Genomic DNA, 17,026 nt, shown 5'->3' on the forward strand with positions numbered 1-17,026 from the left:
TTTCTGCACATATGGTAGCGAAAAGACGGTGTTTTGTCATTTGGGTCTCATTACATACACTTTGCGATTTCTGGGTTAATGTTGCATTAACACCAAAGAACACAACTTGAAATAAGCAACATCTAAGATTCTTGTTTCGATGTAGCTGCAACGCAAAACAACGTGTTTTGCTCTCTTTCAGCTTACTACACTTTGCTTTGCTATTTGTTGGTGAATGAACACCGAATGAAAAAATCCCAGCTTATTCGTCTTGTTTCTAATGAGATGGAAGCAAAACACGTATGCTTAATTTGGGCTGATAACAAACATTTCACTGCGTGATTTTTTATTGAATGTGCATTCTAATTCGAAAAGCAGCAATTGCAAGTAAGCGCAATCCAAGCTCATTCGTTTTCTTTCTGCACATATGGTAGCGAAAAGACGGTGTTTTGTCATTTGGGTCTCATTACATACACTTTGCGATTTCTGGGTTAATGTTGCATTAACACCAAAGAACACAACTTGAAATAAGCAACATCCATGATTCTTGTTTCGATGTAGCTGGAACGCCAAACAACGTGTTTTGCTCTCTTTCAGCTTACTACACTTTGCTTTGCTATTTGTTGGTGAATGAACACCGAATGAAAAAATCCCAACTTTTTCGTCTTGTTTCTATTGAGATGGAAGCAAAACACGTATGCTTAATTTGGGCTGTTAAGAAACATTTGACTGTGTGATTTTTGGGTGAATGTGCAACTCTAATCTGAAAAGCAGCAATTGCAAGTAGGCGCATTCAAAGCTTATTCGTGTTATTTCTGCACATATGGTATCGAAAAGACGGTGTTTTGTCATTTGGGTCTCATTACATACACTTTGCGATTTCTGGGGTTAATGTTGCATTAACACCAAAGAACACAACTTGAAATAAGCAAAATCCAAGATTCTTGTTTCGATGTAGCTGGAACGCAAAACAACCTGTTTTGCTCTATTTTAGCTTACTACACTTTGCTTTGCTATTTGTTGGTGAATGAACACCGAATGAAAAAATCCCAGCTTATTCGGCTTGTTTCTATTGAGATGGAAGCAAAACACGTATGCTTTATTTGGGCTGTTAAGAAATATTTCACTGCGTGATTTTTGGGTGAATGTGCATACTAATCCGAAAAGCAGCAATTGCAAGTAAGCGCAATCCAAGCTTATTCGTCTTATTTCTGCACATATGGTAGCAAAAAGACGGTGTTTTGTCATTTGGGTCTCATTACATACACTTTGCGATTTCTGGGTTAATGGTGCATTAACACCAAAGAACACAACTTGAAATAAGCAACATCCAAGATTCTTGTTTCGATGTAGCTGCAACGCAAAACAACGTGTTTTGCTCTGTTTTAGCTTACTACACTTTGCTTTGCTATTTGTTGGTGAATGAACACCGAATGAAAAAATCCCAGCTTATTCGTCTTGTTTCTAATGAGATGGAAGCAAAACACGTATGCTTAATTTGGGCTGATAACAAACATTTCACTGCGTGATTTTTTATTGAATGTGCATTCTATTTCGAAAAGCAGCAATTGCAAGTAAGCGCAATCCAAACTTATTCGTTTTCTTTCTGCACATATGGTAGCGAAAAGACGGTGTTTTGTCATTTGGGTCTCATTACATACACTTTGCGATTTCTGGGTTAATGTTGCATTAACACCAAAGAACACAACTTGAAATAAGCAACATCCAAGATTCTTGTTTCGATGTAGCTGCAACGCAAAACAACGTGTTTTGCTCTCTTTCAGCTTACTACACTTTGCTTTGCTATTTGTTGGTGAATGAACACCGAATGAAAAAATCCCAGCTTATTCGTCTTGTTTCTATTGAGATGGAAGCAAAACACGTATGCTTAATTTGGGCTGTTAAGAAACATTTGACTGTGTGATTTTTGGGTGAATGTGCAACTCTAATCTGAAAAGCAGCAATTGCAAGTAGGCGCATTCAAAGCTTATTCGTCTTATTTCTGCACATATGGTATCGAAAAGACGGTGTTTTGTCATTTGGGTCTCATTACATACACTTTGCAATTTCTGGGTTAATGTTGCATTAACACCAAAGAACACAACTTGAAATAAGCAACATCCAAGATTCTTGTTTCGATGTAGCTGGAACGCAAAACAACCTGTTTTGCTCTGTTTTAGCTTACTACACTTTGCTTTGCTATTTGTTGGTGAATGAACACCGAATGAAAAAATCCCTGCTCATTCGTCTTGTTTCTATTGAGATGGAAGCAAAACACGTATGCTTAATTTGGGCTGGTAACAAAGATTTCACTGCGTGATTTTTGGGTGAATGTGCATTCTAATTCGAAAAGCAGCAATTGCAAGTAAGCGCAATCCAAGCTTATTCGTTTTCTTTCTGCACATATGGTTGCGAAAAGACGGTGTTTTGTCATTTGGGTCTCTTTACATACACTTTGCGATTTCTGGGTTAATGTTGCATTAACACCAAAGAACACAACTTGAAATAAGCAACATCCAAGATTCTTGTTTCGATGTAGCTGCAACGCAAAACAACCTGTTTTGCTCTGTTTTACCTTACTACACTTTGCTTTGCTATTTGTTGGTGAATGAACACCGAATGAAAAAATCCCAGCTTATTCGTCTTGTTTCTAATGAGATGGAAGCAAAACACGTATGCTTAATTTGGGCTGATAACAAACATTTCACTGCGTGATTTTTTATTGAATGTGCATTCTAATTCGAAAAGCAGCAATTGCAAGTAAGCGCAATCCAAGCTTATTCGTTTTCTTTCTGCACATATGGTAGCGAAAAAACGGTGTTTTGTCATTTGGGTCTCATTACATACACTTTGCGATTTCTGGGTTAATGTTGCATTAACACCAAAGAACACAACTTGAAATAAGCAACATCCATGATTCTTGTTTCGATGTAGCTGGAACGCCAAACAACGTGTTTTGCTCTCTTTCAACTTACTACACTTTGCTTTGCTATTTGTTGGTGAATGAACACCGAATGAAAAAATCCCAGCTTTTTCGTCTTGTTTCTATTGAGATGGAAGCAAAACACGTATGCTTAATTTGGGCTGTTAAGAAACATTTGACTGTGTGATTTTTGGGTGAATGTGCAACTCTAATCTGAAAAGCAGCAATTGCAAGTAGGCGCATTCAAAGCTTATTCGTCTTATTTCTGCACATATGGTATCGAAAAGACGGTGTTTTGTAATTTGGGTCTCATTACATACACTTTGCGATTTCTGGGTTAATGTTGCATTAACACAAAGAACACAACTTGAAATAAGCAACATCCAAGATTCTTGTTTCGATGTAGCTGGAACGCAAAACAACGTGTTTTGCTTTGTTTTAGCTTACTACACTTTGCTTTGCTATTTGTTGGTGAATGAACACCGAATGAAAAAATCCCAGCTTATTCGTCTTGTTTCTATTGAGATGGAACCAAAACAGGTATGCTTAATTTGGGCTGATAACAAACATTTCACTGCCTTATTTTTGGGTGAATGGGCACTCTAATCTGAAAAGCAGCAATTGCAAGTAAGCGCAATCAAAGCTTATTCGTCTTCTTTCTGCACATATGGTAGCGAAAAGACGGTGTTTTGTCATTTGGGTCTCATTACATACACTTTGCGATTTCTGGGTTAATGTTGCATTAACACCAAAGAACACAACTTGAAATAAGCGACATCCAAGATTCTTGTTTCGATGTAGCTGGAACGCAACACAACCTGTTTTGCTTTGTTTTAGCTTACTACACTTTGCTTTGCTATTTGTTGGTGAATGAACACCGAATGAAAAAATCCCAGCTTATTCGTCTTGTTTCTAATGAGATGGAAGCAAAACACGTATGCTTAATTTGGGCTGATAACAAACATTTCACTGCGTGATTTTTTATTGAATGTGCATTCTAATTCGAAAAGCAGCAATTGCAAGTAAGCGCAATCCAAGCTTATTCGTTTTCTTTCTGCACATATGGTAGCGAAAAGACGGTGTTTTGTCATTTGGGTCTCATTACATACACTTTGCGATTTCTGGGTTAATGTTGCATTAACACCAAAGAACACAACTTGAAATAAGCAACATCTAAGATTCTTGTTTCGATGTAGCTGCAACGCAAAACAACGTGTTTTGCTCTCTTTCAGCTTACTACACTTTGCTTTGCTATTTGTTGGTGAATGAACACCGAATGAAAAAATCCCAGCTTATTCGTCTTGTTTCTAATGAGATGGAAGCAAAACACGTATGCTTAATTTGGGCTGATAACAAACATTTCACTGCGTGATTTTTTATTGAATGTGCATTCTAATTCGAAAAGCAGCAATTGCAAGTAAGCGCAATCCAAGCTCATTCGTTTTCTTTCTGCACATATGGTAGCGAAAAGACGGTGTTTTGTCATTTGGGTCTCATTACATACACTTTGCGATTTCTGGGTTAATGTTGCATTAACACCAAAGAACACAACTTGAAATAAGCAACATCCATGATTCTTGTTTCGATGTAGCTGGAACGCCAAACAACGTGTTTTGCTCTCTTTCAGCTTACTACACTTTGCTTTGCTATTTGTTGGTGAATGAACACCGAATGAAAAAATCCCAACTTTTTCGTCTTGTTTCTATTGAGATGGAAGCAAAACACGTATGCTTAATTTGGGCTGTTAAGAAACATTTGACTGTGTGATTTTTGGGTGAATGTGCAACTCTAATCTGAAAAGCAGCAATTGCAAGTAGGCGCATTCAAAGCTTATTCGTGTTATTTCTGCACATATGGTATCGAAAAGACGGTGTTTTGTCATTTGGGTCTCATTACATACACTTTGCGATTTCTGGGGTTAATGTTGCATTAACACCAAAGAACACAACTTGAAATAAGCAAAATCCAAGATTCTTGTTTCGATGTAGCTGGAACGCAAAACAACCTGTTTTGCTCTATTTTAGCTTACTACACTTTGCTTTGCTATTTGTTGGTGAATGAACACCGAATGAAAAAATCCCAGCTTATTCGGCTTGTTTCTATTGAGATGGAAGCAAAACACGTATGCTTTATTTGGGCTGTTAAGAAATATTTCACTGCGTGATTTTTGGGTGAATGTGCATACTAATCCGAAAAGCAGCAATTGCAAGTAAGCGCAATCCAAGCTTATTCGTCTTATTTCTGCACATATGGTAGCAAAAAGACGGTGTTTTGTCATTTGGGTCTCATTACATACACTTTGCGATTTCTGGGTTAATGGTGCATTAACACCAAAGAACACAACTTGAAATAAGCAACATCCAAGATTCTTGTTTCGATGTAGCTGCAACGCAAAACAACGTGTTTTGCTCTGTTTTAGCTTACTACACTTTGCTTTGCTATTTGTTGGTGAATGAACACCGAATGAAAAAATCCCAGCTTATTCGTCTTGTTTCTAATGAGATGGAAGCAAAACACGTATGCTTAATTTGGGCTGATAACAAACATTTCACTGCGTGATTTTTTATTGAATGTGCATTCTATTTCGAAAAGCAGCAATTGCAAGTAAGCGCAATCCAAACTTATTCGTTTTCTTTCTGCACATATGGTAGCGAAAAGACGGTGTTTTGTCATTTGGGTCTCATTACATACACTTTGCGATTTCTGGGTTAATGTTGCATTAACACCAAAGAACACAACTTGAAATAAGCAACATCCAAGATTCTTGTTTCGATGTAGCTGCAACGCAAAACAACGTGTTTTGCTCTCTTTCAGCTTACTACACTTTGCTTTGCTATTTGTTGGTGAATGAACACCGAATGAAAAAATCCCAGCTTATTCGTCTTGTTTCTATTGAGATGGAAGCAAAACACGTATGCTTAATTTGGGCTGTTAAGAAACATTTGACTGTGTGATTTTTGGGTGAATGTGCAACTCTAATCTGAAAAGCAGCAATTGCAAGTAGGCGCATTCAAAGCTTATTCGTCTTATTTCTGCACATATGGTATCGAAAAGACGGTGTTTTGTCATTTGGGTCTCATTACATACACTTTGCAATTTCTGGGTTAATGTTGCATTAACACCAAAGAACACAACTTGAAATAAGCAACATCCAAGATTCTTGTTTCGATGTAGCTGGAACGCAAAACAACCTGTTTTGCTCTGTTTTAGCTTACTACACTTTGCTTTGCTATTTGTTGGTGAATGAACACCGAATGAAAAAATCCCTGCTCATTCGTCTTGTTTCTATTGAGATGGAAGCAAAACACGTATGCTTAATTTGGGCTGGTAACAAAGATTTCACTGCGTGATTTTTGGGTGAATGTGCATTCTAATTCGAAAAGCAGCAATTGCAAGTAAGCGCAATCCAAGCTTATTCGTTTTCTTTCTGCACATATGGTTGCGAAAAGACGGTGTTTTGTCATTTGGGTCTCTTTACATACACTTTGCGATTTCTGGGTTAATGTTGCATTAACACCAAAGAACACAACTTGAAATAAGCAACATCCAAGATTCTTGTTTCGATGTAGCTGCAACGCAAAACAACCTGTTTTGCTCTGTTTTACCTTACTACACTTTGCTTTGCTATTTGTTGGTGAATGAACACCGAATGAAAAAATCCCAGCTTATTCGTCTTGTTTCTAATGAGATGGAAGCAAAACACGTATGCTTAATTTGGGCTGATAACAAACATTTCACTGCGTGATTTTTTATTGAATGTGCATTCTAATTCGAAAAGCAGCAATTGCAAGTAAGCGCAATCCAAGCTTATTCGTTTTCTTTCTGCACATATGGTAGCGAAAAAACGGTGTTTTGTCATTTGGGTCTCATTACATACACTTTGCGATTTCTGGGTTAATGTTGCATTAACACCAAAGAACACAACTTGAAATAAGCAACATCCATGATTCTTGTTTCGATGTAGCTGGAACGCCAAACAACGTGTTTTGCTCTCTTTCAACTTACTACACTTTGCTTTGCTATTTGTTGGTGAATGAACACCGAATGAAAAAATCCCAGCTTTTTCGTCTTGTTTCTATTGAGATGGAAGCAAAACACGTATGCTTAATTTGGGCTGTTAAGAAACATTTGACTGTGTGATTTTTGGGTGAATGTGCAAGTCTAATCTGAAAAGCAGCAATTGCAAGTAGGCGCATTCAAAGCTTATTCGTCTTATTTCTGCACATATGGTATCGAAAAGACGGTGTTTTGTCATTTGGGTCTCATTACATACACTTTGCGATTTCTGGGGTTAATGTTGCATTAACACCAAAGAACACAACTTGAAATAAGCAAAATCCAAGATTCTTCTTTCGATGTAGCTGGAACGCAAAACAACCTGTTTTGCTCTGTTTTAGCTTACTACACTTTGCTTTGCTATTTGTTGGTGAATGAACACCGAATGAAAAAATCCCAGCTTATTCGGCTTGTTTCTAATGAGATGGAAGCAAAACACGTATGCTTAATTTGGGCTGTTAAGAAACATTTCACTGCGTGATTTTTGGGTGAATGTGCAACTCTAATCTGAAAAGCAGCAATTGCAAGTAGGCGCATTCAAAGCTTATTCGTCTTATTTCTGCACATATGGTATCGAAAAGACGGTGTTTTGTAATTTGGGTCTCATTACATACACTTTGCGATTTCTGGGTTAATGTTGCATTAACACAAAGAACACAACTTGAAATAAGCAACATCCAAGATTCTTGTTTCGATGTAGCTGGAACGCAAAACAACGTGTTTTGCTTTGTTTTAGCTTACTACACTTTGCTTTGCTATTTGTTGGTGAATGAACACCGAATGAAAAAATCCCAGCTTATTCGTCTTGTTTCTATTGAGATGGAACCAAAACACGTATGCTTAATTTGGGCTGATAACAAACATTTCACTGCCTTATTTTTGGGTGAATGGGCACTCTAATCTGAAAAGCAGCAATTGCAAGTAAGCGCAATCAAAGCTTATTCGTCTTCTTTCTGCACATATGGTAGCGAAAAGACGGTGTTTTGTCATTTGGGTCTCATTACATACACTTTGCGATTTCTGGGTTAATGTTGCATTAACACCAAAGAACACAACTTGAAATAAGCGACATCCAAGATTCTTGTTTCGATGTAGCTGGAACGCAACACAACCTGTTTTGCTTTGTTTTAGCTTACTACACTTTGCTTTGCTATTTGTTGGTGAATGAACACCGAATGAAAAAATCCCAGCTTATTCGTCTTGTTTCTATTGAGATGGAACCAAAACGTATGCTTAATTTGGGCTGATAACAAACATTTCACTGCGTTATTTTTGGGTGAATGGGCACTCTAATCTGAAAAGCAGCAATTGCAAGTAAGCGCAATCAAAGCTTATTCGTCTTCTTTCTGCACATATGGTAGCGAAAAGACGGTGTTTTGTCATTTGGGTCTCATTACATACACTTTGCGATTTCTGGGTTAATGTTGCATTAACACCAAAGAACACAACTTGAAATAAGCGACATCCAAGATTCTTGTTTCGATGTAGCTAGAACGCAACACAACCTGTTTTGCTCTGTTTTAGCTTACTACACTTTGATTTGCTATTTGTTGGTCAATGAACACCGAATGAAAAAATCCCAGCTCATTCGTCTTGTTTCTATTCAGATGGAACCAAAACACGTATGCTTAATTTGGGCTGATAACAAACATTTCACTGCGTGATTTTTGGGTGAATGTGCAACTCTAATCTGAAAAGCAGCAATTGCAAGTAGGCGCATTCAAAGCTTATTCGTCTTATTTCTGCACATATGGTATCGAAAAGACGGTGTTTTGTCATTTGGGTCTCATTACATACACTTTGCGATTTCTGGGTTAATGTTGCATTAACACCAAAGAACACAACTTGAAATAAGCAACATCCAAGATTCTTGTTTCGATGTAGCTGCAACGCAAAACAACGTGTTTTGCTCTGTTTTAGCTTACTACACTTTGCTTTGCTATTTGTTGGTGAATGAACACCGAATGAAAAAATCCCAGCTTATTCGTCTTGTTTCTAATGAGTTGGAAGCAAAACACGTATGCTTAATTTGGGCTGATAACAAACATTTCACTGCGTGATTTTTTATTGAATGTGCATTCTAATTCGAAAAGCAGCAATTGCAAGTAAGCGCAATCCAAGCTTATTCGTTTTCTTTCTGCACATATGGTAGCGAAAAGACGGTGTTTTGTCATTTGGGTCTCATTACATACACTTTGCGATTTCTGGGTTAATGTTGCATTAACACCAAAGAACACAACTTGAAATAAGCAACATCCAAGATTCTTGTTTCGATGTAGCTGCAACGCAAAACAACGTGTTTTGCTCTCTTTCAGCTTACTACACTTTGCTTTGCTATTTGTTGGTGAATGAACACCGAATGAAAAAATCCCAGCTTATTCGTCTTGTTTCTAATGAGATGGAAGCAAAACACGTATGCTTAATTTGGGCTGATAACAAACATTTCACTGCGTGATTTTTTATTGAATGTGCATTCTAATTCGAAAAGCAGCAATTGCAAGTAAGCGCAATCCAAGCTCATTCGTTTTCTTTCTGCACATATGGTAGCGAAAAGACGGTGTTTTGTCATTTGGGTCTCATTACATACACTTTGCGATTTCTGGGTTAATGTTGCATTAACACCAAAGAACACAACTTGAAATAAGCAACATCCATGATTCTTGTTTCGATGTAGCTGGAACGCAAAACAACCTGTTTTGCTCTGTTTTAGCTTACTACACTTTGCTTTGCTATTTGTTGGTGAATGAACACCGAATGAAAAAATCCCAGCTTATTCGTCTTGTTTCTAATGAGATGGAAGCAAAACACGTATGCTTAATTTGGGCTGTTAAGAAACATTTCACTGCGTGATTTTTGGGTGAATGTGCAACTCTAATCTGAAAAGCAGCAATTGCAAGTAGGCGCATTCAAAGCTTATTCGTCTTATTTCTGCACATATGGTATCGAAAAGACGGTGTTTTGTCATTTGGGTCTCATTACATACACTTTGCGATTTCTGGGTTAATGTTGCATTAACACCAAAGAACACAACTTGAAATAAGCAACATCCAAGATTCTTGTTTCGATGTAGCTGCAACGCAAAACAACGTGTTTTGCTCTGTTTTAGCTTACTACACTTTGCTTTGCTATTTGTTGGTGAATGAACACCGAATGAAAAAATCCCAGCTTATTCGTCTTGTTTCTAATGAGATGGAAGCAAAACACGTATGCTTAATTTGGGCTGATAACAAACATTTCACTGCGTGATTTTTTATTGAATGTGCATTCTAATTCGAAAAGCAGCAATTGCAAGTAAGCGCAATCCAAGCTCATTCGTTTTCTTTCTGCACATATGGTAGCGAAAAGACGGTGTTTTGTCATTTGGGTCTCATTACATACACTTTGCGATTTCTGGGTTAATGTTGCATTAACACCAAAGAACACAACTTGAAATAAGCAACATCCATGATTCTTGTTTCGATGTAGCTGGAACGCCAAACAACGTGTTTTGCTCTCTTTCAGCTTACTACACTTTGCTTTGCTATTTGTTGGTGAATGAACACCGAATGAAAAAATCCCAACTTTTTCGTCTTGTTTCTATTGAGATGGAAGCAAAACACGTATGCTTAATTTGGGCTGTTAAGAAACATTTGACTGTGTGATTTTTGGGTGAATGTGCAACTCTAATCTGAAAAGCAGCAATTGCAAGTAGGCGCATTCAAAGCTTATTCGTGTTATTTCTGCACATATGGTATCGAAAATACGGTGTTTTGTCATTTGGGTCTCATTACATACACTTTGCGATTTCTGGGGTTAATGTTGCATTAACACCAAAGAACACAACTTGATATAAGCAAAATCCAAGATTCTTGTTTCGATGTAGCTGGAACGCAAAACAACCTGTTTTGCTCTGTTTTATCTTACTACACTTTGCTTTGCTATTTGTTGGTGAATGAACACCGAATGAAAAAATCCCAGTTTATTCGGCTTGTTTCTATTGAGATGGAAGCAAAACACGTATGCTTTATTTGGGCTGTTAAGAAACATTTCACTGCGTGATTTTTGGGTGAATGTGCATACTAATCCGAAAAGCAGCAATTGCAAGTAAGCGCAATCCAAGCTTATTCGTCTTCTTTCTGCACATATGGTAGCAAAAAGACGGTGTTTTGTCATTTGGGTCTCATTACATACTCTTTGCGATTTCTGGGTTAATGTTGCATTAACACCAAAGAACACAACTTGAAATAAGCAACATCCAAGATTCTTGTTTCGATGTAGCTGGAACGCAAAACAACCTGTTTTGCTCTGTTTTAGCTTACTACACTTTGCTTTGCTATTTGTTGGTGAATGAACACCGAATGAAAAAATCCCAGCTTATTCGTCTTGTTTCTATTGAGATGGAAGCAAAACACGTATGCTTAATTTGGGCTGTTAAGAAACATTTCACTGCGTGATTTTTGGGTGAATGTGCATACTAATCCGAAAAGCAGCAATTGCAAGTAAGCGCAATGAAAGCTTATTCGTCTTCTTTCTGCGCATATGGTAGCGAAAAGACGGTGTTTTGTCATTTGGTTCTCATTACATACACTTTGCGATTTCTGGGTTAATGTTGCATTATCACCAAAGAACACAACTTGAAATAAGTGACATCCAAGATTCTTGTTTCGATGTAGCTGGAACGCAAAACAACCTGTTTTGCTCTGTTTTAGTTTACTACACTTTGATTTGCTATTTGTTGGTGAATGAACATCGAATGAAAAAATCCCAGCTTATTCGTCTTGTTTCTATTGAGATGGAAGCAAAACACGTATGCTTAATTTGGGCTGATAACAAACATTTCACTGCGTGATATTTGGGTGAATGTGCATTCTAATTCGAAAAGCAGCAATTGCAAGTAAGCGCAATCCAAGCTTATTCGTTTTCTTTCTGCACATATGGTAGCGAAAAGACGGTGTTTTGTCATTTGGGTCTCATTACATACACTTTGGGATTTCTGGGTTAATGTTGCATTAACACCAAAGAACACAACTTGAAATAAGCAACATCCAAGATTCTTGTTTCGATGTAGCTTCAACGCAAAACAACCTGTTTTGCTCTGTTTTAGCTTACTACACTTTGCTTTGCTATTTGTTGGTGAATGAACACCGAATGAAAAAATCCCAGCTTATTCGTCTTGTTTCTATTGAGATGGAAGCAAAACACGTATGCTTAATTTGGGCTGATAACAAACATTTCACTGCGTGATTTTTGGGTGAATGTGCATTCTAATTCGAAAAGCAGCAATTGCAAGTAAGCGCAATCCAAGCTCATTCGTTTTCTTTCTGCACATATGGTAGCGAAAAGACGGTGTTTTGTCATTTGGGTCTCATTACATACACTTTGCGATTTCTGGGTTAATGTTGCATTAACACCAAAGAACACAACTTGAAATAAGCAACATCCAAGATTCTTGTTTCGATGTAGCTGCAACGCAAAACAACGTGTTTTGCTCTCTTTCAGCTTACTACACTTTGCTTTGCTATTTGTTGGTGAATGAACACCGAATGAAAAAATCCCAGCTTTTTCGTCTTGTTTCTATTGAGATGGAAGCAAAACACGTATGATTAATTTGGGCTGTTAAGAAACATTTCACTGCGTGATTTTTGGGTGAATGTGCAACTCTAATCTGAAAAGCAGCAATTGCAAGTAGGCGCATTCAAAGCTTATTCGTCTTATTTCTGCACATATGGTATCGAAAAGACGGTGTTTTGTCATTTGGGTCTCATTACATACACTTTGCGATTTCTGGGTTAATGTTGCATTAACACCAAAGAACACAACTTGAAATAAGCAACATCCAAGATTCTTGTTTCGATGTAGCTGCAACGCAAAACAACGTGTTTTGCTCTCTTTCAGCTTACTACACTTTGGTTTGCTATTTGTTGGTGAATGAACACCGAATGAAAAAATCCCAGCTTATTCGTCTTGTTTCTAATGAGATGGAAGCAAAACACGTATGCTTAATTTGGGCTGATAACAAACATTTCACTGCGTGATTTTTTATTGAATGTGCATTCTAATTCGAAAAGCAGCAATTGCAAGTAAGCGCAATCCAAGCTTATTCGTTTTCTTTCTGCACATATGGTAGCGAAAAGACGGTGTTTTGTCATTTGGGTCTCATTACATACACTTTGCGATTTCTGGGTTAATGTTGCATTAACACCAAAGAACACAACTTGAAATAAGCAACATCCATGATTCTTGTTTCGATGTAGCTGGAACGCCAAACAACGTGTTTTGCTCTCTTTCAGCCTACTACACTTTGCTTTGCTATTTGTTGGTGAATGAACACCGAATGAAAAAATCCCAACTTTTTCGTCTTGTTTCTATTGAGATGGAAGCAAAACACGTATGCTTAATTTGGGCTGTTAAGAAACATTTGACTGTGTGATTTTTGGGTGAATGTGCAACTCTAATCTGAAAAGCAGCAATTGCAAGTAGGCGCATTCAAAGCTTATTCGTGTTATTTCTGCACATATGGTATCGAAAATACGGTGTTTTGTCATTTGGGTCTCATTACATACACTTTGCGATTTCTGGGGTTAATGTTGCATTAACACCAAAGAACACAACTTGAAATAAGTGACATCCAAGATTCTTGTTTCGATGTAGCTGGAACGCAAAACAACCTGTTTTGCTCTGTTTTAGTTTACTACACTTTGATTTGCTATTTGTTGGTGAATGAACATCGAATGAAAAAATCCCAGCTTATTCGTCTTGTTTCTATTGAGATGGAAGCAAAACACGTATGCTTAATTTGGGCTGATAACAAACATTTCACTGCGTGATTTTTGGGTGAATGTGCATTCTAATTCGAAAAGCAGCAATTGCAAGTAAGCGCAATCCAAGCCTATTCGTTTTCTTTCTGCACATATGGTAGCAAAAAGACGGTGTTTTGTCATTTGGGTCTCATTACATACTCTTTGCGATTTCTGGGTTAATGTTGCATTAACACCAAAGAACACAACTTGAAATAAGCAAAATCCAAGATTCTTGTTTCGATGTAGCTGGAACGCAAAACAACCTGTTTTGCTCTGTTTTAGCTTACTACACTTTGCTTTGCTATTTGTTGGTGAATGAACACCGAATGAAAAAATCCCAGCTTATTCGTCTTGTTTCTATTGAGATGGAAGCAAAATACGTATGCTTTATTTGGGCTGTTAAGAAACATTTCACTGCGTGATTTTTGGGTGAATGTGCATACTAATCCGAAAAGCAGCAATTGCAAGTAAGCGCAATGAAAGCTTATTCGTCTTCTTTCTGCGCATATGGTAGCGAAAAGACGGTGTTTTGTCATTTGGTTCTCATTACATACACTTTGCGATTTCTGGGTTAATGTTGCATTATCACCAAAGAACACAACTTGAAATAAGTGACATCCAAGATTCTTGTTTCGATGTAGCTGGAACGCAAAACAACCTGTTTTGCTCTCTTTCAGCTTACTACACTTTGGTTTGCTATTTGTTGGTGAATGAACACCGAATGAAAAAATCCCAGCTTATTCGTCTTGTTTCTAATGAGATGGAAGCAAAACACGTATGCTTAATTTGGGCTGATAACAAACATTTCACTGCGTGATTTTTTATTGAATGTGCATTCTAATTCGAAAAGCAGCAATTGCAAGTAAGCGCAATCCAAGCTTATTCGTTTTTTTTCTGCACATATGGTAGCGAAAAGACGGTGTTTTGTCATTTGGGTCTCATTACATACACTTTGCGATTTCTGGGTTAATGTTGCATTAACACCAAAGAACACAACTTGAAATAAGCAACATCCATGATTCTTGTTTCGATGTAGCTGGAACGCCAAACAACGTGTTTTGCTCTCTTTCAGCCTACTACACTTTGCTTTGCTATTTGTTGGTGAATGAACACCGAATGAAAAAATCCCAACTTTTTCGTCTTGTTTCTATTGAGATGGAAGCAAAACACGTATGCTTAATTTGGGCTGTTAAGAAACATTTGACTGTGTGATTTTTGGGTGAATGTGCAACTCTAATCTGAAAAGCAGCAATTGCAAGTAGGCGCATTCAAAGCTTATTCGTGTTATTTCTGCACATATGGTATCGAAAATACGGTGTTTTGTCATTTGGGTCTCATTACATACACTTTGCGATTTCTGGGGTTAATGTTGCATTAACACCAAAGAACACAACTTGAAATAAGTGACATCCAAGATTCTTGTTTCGATGTAGCTGGAACGCAAAACAACCTGTTTTGCTCTGTTTTAGTTTACTACACTTTGATTTGCTATTTGTTGGTGAATGAACATCGAATGAAAAAATCCCAGCTTATTCGTCTTGTTTCTATTGAGATGGAAGCAAAACACGTATGCTTAATTTGGGCTGATAACAAACATTTCACTGCGTGATTTTTGGGTGAATGTGCATTCTAATTCGAAAAGCAGCAATTGCAAGTAAGCGCAATCCAAGCCTATTCGTTTTCTTTCTGCACATATGGTAGCAAAAAGACGGTGTTTTGTCATTTGGGTCTCATTACATACTCTTTGCGATTTCTGGGTTAATGTTGCTGTCAGGGGTTCAGGAGCAGAGGCAAGGGCAAGGGAGGAAACAGAGAGCGAAGGGGAGGAGGCAGAAGAAAGGATGAGCGATGACGACGACCCGAGATCTCCGAGTCTCTCCAGTGAGTCGGAGGATTCACAGAAAGGAGCACCAGTGGCCAAGGCAAGGGGGGAGTTTAGGGGGGCACCCCAGGGAGATAGAGCCAGAGGGGAATCAGAGGAGAGCAGTTGGAGATCGGGTCCAGCGTCACCGCCAGAGAGCAGGGAAGAGGAAAGGAGCCAGGGGGCAAGCGCTGGCAGCTCACAGCAGGAGGGAGGGCACGAGTCAGGGGTGGCCACACCTCCATCTGGGAGCGAAGAAACGGTTAGACGGAAGGTGGAAGGTTGGGCGCGCGCGCCAAGTTCAAATGCACAGGAAGGAGGCGCAGTAGGCAGCCCGGAAAGAGAGCCGGGTCCTAAAGCCCGGCGCAAGGAGACAGGAGAGTCCGGGGGGTCAGCGTCCGAAGAATCCCGGAAGGAAGAGACCCAGGGGGGCAGAGGGACCCAGAGAAGAACAGTCAGGCGGAAAAGGTGGAGCAGGGCTAGGATATTAAGTTGGTGTACGAGGGGCGGAGATTCAGACGGAGCTTCGCCGATCTAGCTACTAGACGTAGGGTTGCACGCAGCAGCTTGAGAATGGAAACTGTAACTCAATAAAGACTTTTACTTAATGACCGTTGGCTAGCGTGATCCTCTGTGAGCTAGGATCTTGAAGCAACCCTGACAGTAAGCTCCGTCTCCTGTATTGTGGGCATCTACAGCCTCGAGGAGAGGAGAGAAGCAGGTGCCTACTAGTGAGCTCACGAACGGCAGCCGACATGACGGCTGAACAGCAGATAGCGGAACTCAGAGAAGCAGTGTCACAGCTGAATGCCGAGGCTCTCGCATCCAGGAAGAGAGAGGAGGACGCAGCTGCCGCCTACAGGGATCTCCAGGTCAGGTTGGAAGTGCTTACGAAGCAAGGGCAACAGACACCCAAACCAGAGGGGATTGGGTTGGGGAGACGCACAGGCGGTCTGGTCTCTCACTTCGATGGGAACCTGCAACAGTATCCCAATTTTAAAGCAGACGTACTGTGTGCACTGCAACTGCTGAGTAAAGATTTTAGAGATGAGCAAGAGAAAGTGGGGTTCATCATGTCTTATTTGCATGGGGATGCCAGAGCATGGCTGCGCAATTTATGGAGGGATAACGATCCGGCGCTCCAAAATGCGAATGCCTTTATTAAAGCGATGGATGCGTGTTTTTTATCAAGCATTGACGTGGATCTTGCTCGGCAACAGATTCATGGACTGAAGCAGGGAAGGGCCAGCGTACGGCAGTACCATGCCCGCTTTTTCGCCTTGGCCAGTGCCCTAGAATGGGACAGAGATGCGACCCCTGTAAGAGACCTTTTCTGGGAGGGACTAAACAGCTCTGTAAAAGATGAGATTGCGAGGGGGGAGAGACCCCGGACCACCCAGGAGGTCGTGCAGAGGGCGCTGGCAGTGG

This window comes from Podarcis muralis, chromosome 15 (genome assembly GCF_964188315.1).
Source record: "Podarcis muralis chromosome 15, rPodMur119.hap1.1, whole genome shotgun sequence".
Classification (NCBI taxonomy): domain Eukaryota; kingdom Metazoa; phylum Chordata; class Lepidosauria; order Squamata; family Lacertidae; genus Podarcis; species Podarcis muralis.